Raw genomic sequence first — 10,803 nt, forward strand, 5'->3', positions numbered from 1 at the left:
GCCGGGCAGGGCTGGGAGGCTGCAGTCCTCTCCTGCAGTCACAGGCCACAGGCTGGACACCAGCCACGGGGAGGCCGGGTGGGGTCATCAGTCCTGGGATTGGTTGAATCTGGAGAGCCCCAGGCAGGGTGAGGACGGGAAGGACAGGGTAAAGAGAAGATCCTTTAGGCTTCGAGGGCCAAGAGGCAAAATCGAAGATAATATGCAGTGAGAAAACCAATTTCCACCATTTTTTTCATTAATGACATTCAAAATATAATAGGAATTGAGGGCAATTTGTTGTAATACAGGTCTACTAATGAAAAGAATAGCGTTCTTCTGGGGGGAGGCTGGGAGGGCGAGGGGAGGAACAGAGAGGGGAGGCAAAAGGAAACGTGTCTTTGCTGAGCACCTACTATGTGCCAGTCATCAACCAGGCCCCTTTCCATAGTGGACCCTTCCTTGGGATGAGGGACTACTTTGTCACCAGGTCCCCAGGGCAGGCCCATAGCAGACCCTTAGAGAACTGGGGACCAAATTCTTCCAGAGGTGTCACTCTGGCTGTGGCAGTGCACGTAGGACCAGGGATACACCTGCTTCCACCTGCAGCCCACCTGTCCTTTTGAAGATGTCCCTTTACTTGCCAGGTTCCCCGGCAAGGCCCTTCCTCCAGGTCTCTATACAAGTTCACAAGGTGTAGGTGGGCTCTGAGGAGCTCCCAGGAGTGTGTGCTCAGGTCAGGGGAAGGGGATTTCCGTGGCACTGTCCCTCCCCTGCCACTGCCCTCAGAATAAAGCTTTCCCCCTGCAGTCCACTAAGTTTTGCACCCTCCGTGTCCTGCTGCTGAGTGGGCCAAGCTCGGTGTGTTTGAGGGTCAGGGAGGAGACTAGTGTGGCTGCAGAGGAGGGAGGCAGGGGGAGGCAGCCGAGGCCAGACCACGTAGGGCCTTGTCGTCTCAGTCTGGGTGAGTGGAAACTTTGCAGGATGCGAGCAGGGAGCTCTGTGACCCGATGGATGTTTTTACAAGGTTCTCTCGGGGTGCTCTGAGAGCCACGTGCAGGATGAGGGCAGAGGTAGGAAGACCAGGAAGGAGGCCAGTGAAGAGGCTGTTTCTTCTCAGGGCCTTTGCACAGGCTATGCCCTGCCCAGGACACTCGTCAGCCACCCCATCTCGCGTGTGAGACAAACTCCTCCTTCAGGTGGCCTCCTCCAAAGCCTTCCCTGCCCCTCCTTAGACTTCCCAGCCCGGCCTCTAACCCAAGCCCATCAAGACTCAGCTCAGAAGCCGTCTTTGTCTTCTGTGCTGGGCTGTGAGTCCCCCAAGGGCGAGCTTTGTGAGGGTCCACCATGTCCCCAGGGCTGGCACCAGCCTGGCACATTTGCTGCAATCTAATGAGGAGAAGAGGATGGATGGATGGTTCACAGGAGGGTGGCCAGAGAAGGACACTGGTCTACTGAAGGTGTGCTGGAGGCTGGAGAGGCAGGGGATGGGGGGGTGGGGGTGGCCTGGGCACCAGGCTGGAGGCAGGTATTACCTGAGTCAGACACCTACTCCCCCTACCCCAGTCTTCGCAGAGCAGAATGACCCTGAGGCTCCCGCTGGGCCCTCCTCCTGGGGGTGGCAGGGCAGAGAGGGGAGTGCAACTCCACACATGTGAGCTCCTGGGAGCAGGGTACGCTGGGGGTCGAGAAGCCACATGGTGCCCCCGCCCTGCCTGGCATCGAGGTCCGGGAAGCCTCTGGCTCTGAGTATGGGGGCCCCTGACCATAGGCCTGGACCTGGCACCCGGTGCTGTCAGATCTGCCTGGTATCCTGGAGAGACTGCCTGGCTTGCCTCCCCACAGACAGGACAATACTGTGTCTCCTCCATCAGACTCTGGCCTCCTCAAAACTAGGGCCATGTCCCCAACTTCAGACTAGAGGGCTCCCCAAGATCAACAATTGCACCTCTACCATCAGACAGGTAGTTTTCCTGGAGCAGAAACACAGGCTCTTCCTCTCCCTGAGAGCCAGGACAGGACCTCCTCCCCCCACCCCCACAGTGCCTGGGGCAGAGCTGACACAGTGCACAGGGGAGGCCTCAGCTACTGAGCTGGGGTCTGTCCTCTCAGATAAGTCTAGATGAGCCAAAAGGCCTTCCCAGCCCAGCCCCAGGGGCTTGCTCACTGACAAGGGTGTCCTCTGGTTCGTCAGCCCCTGCTGGCTCCTGCTGGGGTGGAATCTCAGCTTTACCACTTACTGGCTATGTGACCTTGGATATGTGCCTTTACCTCTCTGAGTCTCAGTTCCTATCTTCAACACATACTGCATAGGGTTGCCATGACGATGGAAGTAGTCAATCCCTTGACACAGCAGCGGTTCTCAGGGACACACAGAAGCTACATGTTAGCATGATCCTGGCCACTCTTCAGCTCCTGTGGGTCAGGGGAGATGGACTGGGAGACTGGGCGGGGGAGTTTGAGCCTCAGCCCTGCCCCCATCAAGCAGCATGACTTTGTGAAACCCCTCTTTGAACTTCCATTTTCTTCTTCAGTAGTCCATGCCCACCTTATGGCCTAGCCCCAGGGGTTCCTGTGCAAGTTAAACGGAGGAAATGCTTGTGAGCTTGTCCCCCAGCACCAAGCCTCCACGCTTCAACCTTGAACTCTCATCTCTCCGACCTGTCCGCTGCTGTCCACCCCCGGAGCCTTCTTTTTGAGCCAAGCCACTGAAGTTCAGGACATGTCACTCCAAAATATGCAGCTTTGGCATGTTGATTTTTTTGAACTAAAGGCACTGGAAAAACAGCAGGTGTAAGAAGGACCCTCTGACCCCTCTTCTTCCTGAAAACAGGAAATAAAACGTCCATGTGAAAGACGCCCGCCTTATATACCAGCAGGGAGGAAGACATTCTTATTACCAGAGATGGGGAGCCAGGGCTGAGAGAAATCTGAACAAACAAACCTTCTAAACTAACCCTCATCTTCCTGCTTACAAAACTGCCACTGTTTGTTCGACCTAGTATGTAAGCACTCAAGCCTGGTCACTTCTTTGCGCGTGTTTTTGTGAGGGCTCCTATGCACATGTAAATAAAATTTGTTTGCTTCTCTCCTGTTAGTCTGTCTTATGTCCGTTTAATTCCCAACCTAGCCAGAGACTCTAAGAGGGTAGAAGGAAAGTGTTGTCTCCCTGCACCACCATCACCTCTCGTTGGTCCCCTGGTTCTGCCCTCACCCCTACACAGCAGAGAAAGTGAGTCTGTAAAAAGTATAAGTCACACCGGTTGCCTCCTTGAGACCCTCCTATGGCCACCTGCTGCTGGTCAAATGAAATCCACAGTCCCTGCCATGGCCTAAGTGCCCCATGTAGCCTGCCTCTGCCTGCTTCTCCACCGACTCACCCCCTCCTCTGTTCTAAAGCACCGTGGCTTTCAGTCTGAACCTCACGCATGCCCCAGGCCCTTTGCACAAGCTTCCCCACCCCCAATAGGTTTAGGCATCACTGGCTCTGGGCAGCCTTCTCTGAAACCCTCCCATTCTCTGACACTCCTTCTTCTGGGCTTCCTTTTTTATCTGATTTTACATTTGCTTTTAGCTTATCCAAGCATTGTTTGCAAGTCAATTTTAAAAACCAATAGTGCTAAAAAAAAAAAAGGATTATAACAGAAAACCAGAGCAGTTCTCCTGTGGCCCTGGCCCCCGTCGTCCCAGAGTTAATCCCACGCTCTTGGCTCTTTCTCCTTCTAATTACCTCCACTTTGCTAAATATCATGCTTATTTTTCTTTCTCTTGATTCCCCAGTTTTAACCATTATCTACCGACTTCCTATTATGGTAGATGAAGATTTTAGGTTTCTTACACTCTCTCGTTCCTTCCCCCCATCCTCGCAACATGATTTTCTGTTAAATGCATATTTAGTGTTCCCATTATTAATGCAATGTAAATATTATTTCCTGCTCAGCCAGGAGTTCATAATTGCCTTGTTTTTTCATTTGCTTAGTTTTGGTGGTTTTTTTTTTTAATATCTTAGTTTTTTTTGGACGAAGCATTTCCACATGCTCCTACCGTTTCTTGAAAATCTCACTGTGAAATTTCCAAAGTCCCACCTCAGTGGTCATTTTTTGGGGAGACTCCTCTTTTCTGGACCAGCTGCCCCTTAGGCCTGAGCATATCTCACACCCCGGGACTCTCTCGGGACTCTCTGGTCCATGTCATATTGGGGATTCCCTCCAGCTTCTTCCTGTGGTAGATCCGGTTTCTTGGAGTCCGTGTCTTCCTCGTTGACTGTGGCGTACACTCTCATTTTGACAGAGCAGAGCCTCCATGAACTTCCCGAGAAAGTGTGCATGTTTGCACACAGTGAATTCTCCTCCCACACTTGCTGCCAGCCCGACTGGGTGTAGAATTCGACACTGAGAATCACTTTGGCTCAGCCAATGGAAGGCATCGTCCGTGTCTCTAGCTTCCAGCACTATTCTTATTCCCAGTCCATTATGCATAACTTTAGGTAACTTTTTTTCTTTATTCTAGAAGCTTCTAGGATCTTTGCTTTATCCCTGAGTTTCTGAAATTTCATAACAATATGCTTTGGTTGGGTCTTTTTTCATTCATTGTTTTAAGCACCAAGTGGACCATTTTGATTTGGAGACTTGTGTTCTGGAAAACATTTTTCCATTTTTTTTTTTTCTGGAATTCCTATTATTTGTATGTTGGGCCTCCTAGATTAATTCCTTAATTTTCTTGTTGTTCACTTTTACCATTTTGTTCTACTTTCTGGGAATTTTTTTCTTTTTTCAATTTTTTTTTAACTCTGTTTTTATCTTCCAACCCTTCTCTTTTTTCATCAACATATATTTAATTTCCAAGGGCTCTTTTCTGATTCTCCTTTGCTATGGCTTTCTGTACTTATTTGTGGATATAATACGTTTCCTTGTCTCTTTGAGGACAGCAGTGATGGTTTCTTGACCGTTTTCCTCTGCCCACTGCATTGCCCCTATTTCTTGCTAGTTCTTTTTCTTCCATTAGATTGGTTCTCTTTCATGTTAGAACTTTCTTCCACTAGTCATTCTTCGTTATCCATTCCTCTTTCAGAACGAGGCATTAAGAATCTGACTGGAGCAGTGTTTGCAGCCCACTGCATTGCCCCTATTTCTTGCTAGTTCTTTTTCTTCCATTAGATTGGTTCTCTTTCGTGTTAGAACTTTCTTCCACTAGTCATTCTTCATTATCCATTCCTCTTTCAGAACGAGGCATTAAGAATCTGACTGGAGCAGTGTTTGCACAGTGTTTGCACAGTGGTGAGCCTCTCTGCAGGACACCGTCCCTCAAGGACACCCAGATGTCAGCATCTATATGACTTTTCTCTGGAGTGATGAGACCCTCCAATTTCCTGTCTGGGGTGAGTGTATGCCTGGGTGTTAGCACCCCTGAATTGGGCTGGGGGAGGGGGCCAGGGTCACCCTGTTCGGTATTCAAAGTTTCACTCAATCCCCCTGTATCAGTCAGATATCGCTATGTAACAACCAACCACAACAATCTCTGTGGCACGCACAATGAGTGTTTACTTCACTAACACATCATCAGGACAGCTGGAAGGAGTTGATCTAGACTGGGCTCAACTGGGCAGGTCTGCGTCTAGCTGTAAGCCTGTAGGTGATTTGAGCAGCTCTGCTCGTGTTTCTCTTATACTCTTAGAACCAGTGGGCTCATCCAGGGCACTGTTTTTTTTTGTTTTTGTTTTTTTTTGCAGCCCAAGAGAGCAAGCCCAAGGGTGCAAGCACACCCAAGCTTCACCTTCTAATGCATGTGCTAACATCCCAGTAGCCAAAGCAAGTCACAGGTCCACACCCAGCATCGGGGGAGAGGGAGCACACTGTTCCCCTGGAGGTGGGGGTGAGGGAGGGATTATTTGCTAAACCTCATCGAATCTACCACACCTCCAAAACTCCATGCGGTGTCTCCCCCCCACCCTGCTCTGTAGCTGGTGCCTCCGGGGCCAGAGCTCTCCGGTTGAATTTTCCCTGACCAGGTTAGGCAGGGAAGGTTGCCTGGCTGCAAAGAGCAGGGGAGAGGACCTAAGGAGGGGTCTCACTCCTCCTCAAATGGACTTCCAAACAACTCCCCTGTTTTCAGCCTCCTGCCTTGCCATCTGCAGTGTCTGGGTCCCCTAATTCTGACCCTCCCTAGGGTTCTGCAAGGCCAGTTGGTTTGCAGCTCTTCCATCTCCAAAGCCTCCAGCCCTCCCTGCACATCACAGCAGGCACCTGGCTTTGTCTTTCTCGGCTCTGTTAAATCATTTACCGCCTTCCATCTGCTCTGGTTGCTTGCGTATTGTGGCTTGAGGCCACAGGTGTCTCCTGCTTTCTTTGAAGATGTGAGTTTGTGTTTCTGTTTCTTGTTCTCCTTGTTGTCGTGGCTGCTTCTCAGAGAGGGGGCGGGGGTGGAAACATCTCTACCCTAGCACCTCGAGACCAGAGACTCTTCCTTTCTATAGAAAGAGATTTCCGTGATATGTGGATCCAGCCACTTGGCAGATGCTTATTTACGTGTCTGTCTCTCCCACTGGCCTCTGAGCCCCTGGCAAGCAAGAGGCTGTGCCTCACCCCTCCCTGCACCTGCACACCTCCCTGGTGTGCAGCACGTGGTTAGTAGGTGGGAACTGAATGGAACTGAGTTTGGGATTATGGGATAACTGCTCCTTTCACCTTCCCTGAGGTCCTCTCTTGATGTCTTCCAGAGACATCCAGATCTGCCTCTTGCTCCCCAGGGCCTGCCCTGTCCTGCATCCCATATTTGATGAGGCTTGGATGGAGTCAGATGGCCCCAGAGGTCAATATTTTTTTTGGGGGGGAAGTATATATAGGGTAGGGAGGAGAGGTCAGAGATCAAAGAAGTAGGCAGCAAAGACTCTGGACCCAGAAAAGTAATTGTTACAGTATCAGTACCTAGGTAGCAAACCACTCCAAAATGTAGTGCCTTACAGCAACAGCCATGTTATTATCTTTCATGATTCTGTGGGTTGGCTGGGCTCATCCAGATGGCTCTTCTCTTCCACAGGATGGTAGCTGGGGCTGCAGTCACCTAGGGACTCATCTGGGCCCGCACATTCAGGATGGATCACACACATGACTGGCGCCTTGGCGGGGACGTCTGGAAGGCTGGGCTGTGCTGGGTCAATGGAATGGTTGGGTCTCTTTCTCTCCATTAAAGTCCATTCTTTCATTCACTTACTCATTTGTATAAATAACAGACATTCACTCAGCATTTACTAGGTGCCCAGAACTCACTAGTTGCTTGGTGTTAAAATGTGGAACAAAACAGACAGGTCCCTGTTCTTCCGGAGCTTACAGTCTAGAAGGGAACCACTTGTGAAACAAATACACCTATTGAATAAATGCTTAATTATGAACAGTGGGAAAGACTGTTCCTCACCACAGGCACAGAGAGAGGAGGAAGAGGCGACTGAGACTGCCTGCAGGGTGGTGGTGGAGAAACCTTTGGGAGAGTAAGTGTTGTGAGTGAAGGAACAGCTTGAGCAAAGGTCTAAGGTGGAAAGGGGCTGGAGACTCGTGAAAATACTGGGAGCAGCCCCCCTTGTGGCTGGAGCTTGCAAGGGAAGGGACGAATGGTGCCAGGTGAGCTCTGGACACAGGCCCTGGCAGCATCACAAAGGGCCTCGTAGGGAAGGTTGGGGGTTTCATGCTAAATGTCCTGAGATGCCACTGGAGGGTGTTGGAGTCACTTGATCTGATTTGTGTTTTAATGTGATCACTCGTGTACTCCGTGGTGATCAACCACGCGGGGGGCAAGAGCAAGAAGACCATCTGGAGGTGTGAGAGTTGGTCTGGTGTTCAGCAACGCTCCCTCTCCCCCAACTCTGGGAGGAGTCGACTTCCCTGCCCCACTGTGCTGGGCTCTGCCACGTGGGGTGTCAACAGAGGCCTTAAATGTGCTTGCATGCTACAGCTTGGCACTTGCACTCCTGTGATTGGCCGTGCAAAGAGCATGCCCCAGGTCACGCTGGTCTAAGGAGGAGACACATGGAGCAGACCTGGACACAAGCCACACCAAGAGTTAAGTCTATCCCCCAGCCTGAAGCAGAGTCACCAGCCGAACCCTCCTAGATCAGCTGTCAACCTGCTACCCCGAGAGCGTGAGAATAAAGGCTTGCTGCTGTTTGCCTCTGAATTTGGGGGTGGTTTGCTACACAGAACTATTGTGGCAATAGCTGATTATGACAGAAGGCCAGTGCAGTAATCCAAGGAGAAAACAGTGGTGGCGATGGGGAGATCTTTGGTGATGAGTTGGAAGTAAAAGGTGAGGGGCTAGAAGGTACCAAGAATGACTTCCAGATTTTTGGGTTAAGGGCCTGGGTGCATTGACTGAGTGACGAAAGCTGGGTGGGACATTTTGAGCTTGAGATGCTCAGGAGACATTCAAGCAGAGGGGCCGCTTCCCTGGCTCTCTGCTGGCTCAGCTGCCGCCCACTGCACTGAGAGCTCCTGAGAGCAGGCCCACGCTTGACTCACCCTTAAACCCTGTGCCTGGCACAGTCTCAATAACTATTTGCTGAATGATTAAATGATTGAATGGCCAATGGTTGCGTAAGCATTTTTGAAGGCAACAGTGGTACGTCCCAGCCTCTGAGCAGCACAGCGATGTTTGCAAATAAGGAAGACTCCCCCCAGGCTGCCTGGTGGAGGCTGGAGTATAGGCAGGGGGGTCAGGGAGGGAAGGCAGGGAGGCCAGTGAGGAGGTCGTAACCACTGTCCAGGGGAGAGATGGCAAGGCCTAGATCAGGAAGTAGCAGTGGAGAAGGAGGCATGAATTTAATAGATACAGGAGGCCAAACTGTCCAGGCATGGTGACCAGTGAATGCCAGGTGAGAGAACGGCAAGAGCCAGCAGGACCCACCCTCGCCTCCAGGCCCCTGCTTTGGAAGAACAAGGAGCAAGCAAGTTCTGAAACAGAGAGCTCCAAATGAAGTGGTGCTGCCTGGCAGGTGCTGTCCTCGCCCAGGCCATGACTTCACCCAAGAAGGGGCTGAGGCTGACACGCCGAGCCCTGATGCCCAGCCCAGGCCTGGCACTAGGTGGGTGCTCGGTAGTGGTTGTTGAATGAGTGTGCATCAGTGTGTTGCCAGCTCCTGCCCACAACCAACAGCTCTTCCTGTTTCAAAACAGGTTCTCACTGACTTCCCCCCAGGTTTCTCTTTCCTATCATCTGAGGGGCCTCTGGTCCTCAGCCAATTTGCAGAGCAGAAGAAATGACTCACAGCATGTCCAGGGACTGCTGGGCAGAACGATATGGTGGAGGGAGCATCGAGATGGGAATCCTAAGGCCCCAGTTACAAATGCTGTCAGCTAATGGTAGTAGAAGGCCTGGACAACGGTGGCATAAACAGACAGGTGGTTTCATTTTCCTTTGTTTCTGTAACAAGGCAGCTGTTGGCTTTGGTTCAGCTGCCAACCGATGCTGTCAGGGACCCAGGCTCTTTTTGTCTTTCTGTTCCTCCATTCTTAGCACGTTGCCCTGCATCTTCATGCTGGTGACTTCAAGCTTGCAAGATGGCTGCTGCAGCTCCAGACATCCCATCAGTATTCAAGCCAGGGAAGGGGATAAGACAAAGGGCAGTGTCAGCTGGGTCTCTCATTTTTTATGGAAGAAAAAACATTTTGCAGAAGCCACCTCTCCAGCTGACTTTCACTCACGTCTTATTGGCCAGAACTGTGTGACCTTGGAACCCTAGCTGCAAAGCTGGCTGGGAAAACAGTATTTTGCCTGGTGCTAGGCACACTGCTGCCCTGCACAATACTAGGATTCTATTAGCAGTGTCTGCCTTACTGATTTGAGCTCTAACTCCTGTCCCCTCCTATACCTCTGTTTCCTCCTCCACGAAATAGGCTACTAGTGCCTACCTTGGGGGACGATTAGTGTTACCAGACTCAGGTCCAGCTGCCCGCCCCCTTGAAAAGGAAAGACTCAAAAGTCAAATGGTTGGTGTTAGAAAAGCAGATGTATTCAGCTGAGGGAGATGGTAGGCTACCCCATCTCAAAGATTTACATTTACTGAGGGGTTTTTAAAGGAAGGGTTGAGGGAATGGAATGTGGGAGGTGAAAAGCAGGAGAGCAGATGGGAGTTACGAGGGGTCCATTTCTATGGGTCTGGTACAAGGTCTTGCCAAGGCCTCTCTGGTTTCTATTCTCATCTTTGCTGTTATCTCAGGACCCTGCAAGATTTTGGTTTGTGCCAGTGCACTTGGCTAGTGCCCAAGGTCAGCTTCAGTCATTTGGCCTTGATCATGTCTCAAAACTCTACAAGTCTCAAAGAAAAAAAAAAAACTGTTAGCTTTGCAAAGAAGTGATTAGCTTCTTGGCCTCATTTTCCTACTTAGCGAGCAAGATAAGGAAGTCAGGGGATGGGAACAAAGAGTGGAGAGAAAAAAAATGTCCTTTTAAAAATCCTCCCCACTCTGCAGCCCAGGCAGCTTTAGGTCCCAACATGGCTTCAGTCCTGCTCACTCCAACATTAGGAGGATTAAATGAGATAATATGTGCTAGGCAAGACAACACGGTGAGCGAAAGAATTTATTTGCTGACATTACTATTGGTATAAAAGCAAGGACTGTCTCCACTGGGTGCGCTTAGGGGACTGAACACAGATGGGAGGAGACCCCAGCCCAGCCTTGGCATGCAGGGAAGTTTGAGGAGCAGAGGAAAGAGCTCGAGGAACGAGGACCCACATGTGCAAAGGCCTTGGGGTGAAAGAAGCAGGAACCGAAGGTTTGAGGAAATGAGAGTCCAGTCTGAAGGTGGAGGTATGGGTGCAGGAAGGCGGGGGGGGGG

This window comes from Galeopterus variegatus, unplaced genomic scaffold (assembly GCF_000696425.1).
Source record: "Galeopterus variegatus unplaced genomic scaffold, G_variegatus-3.0.2 Scaffold6546, whole genome shotgun sequence".
NCBI classification, from domain to species: domain Eukaryota; kingdom Metazoa; phylum Chordata; class Mammalia; order Dermoptera; family Cynocephalidae; genus Galeopterus; species Galeopterus variegatus.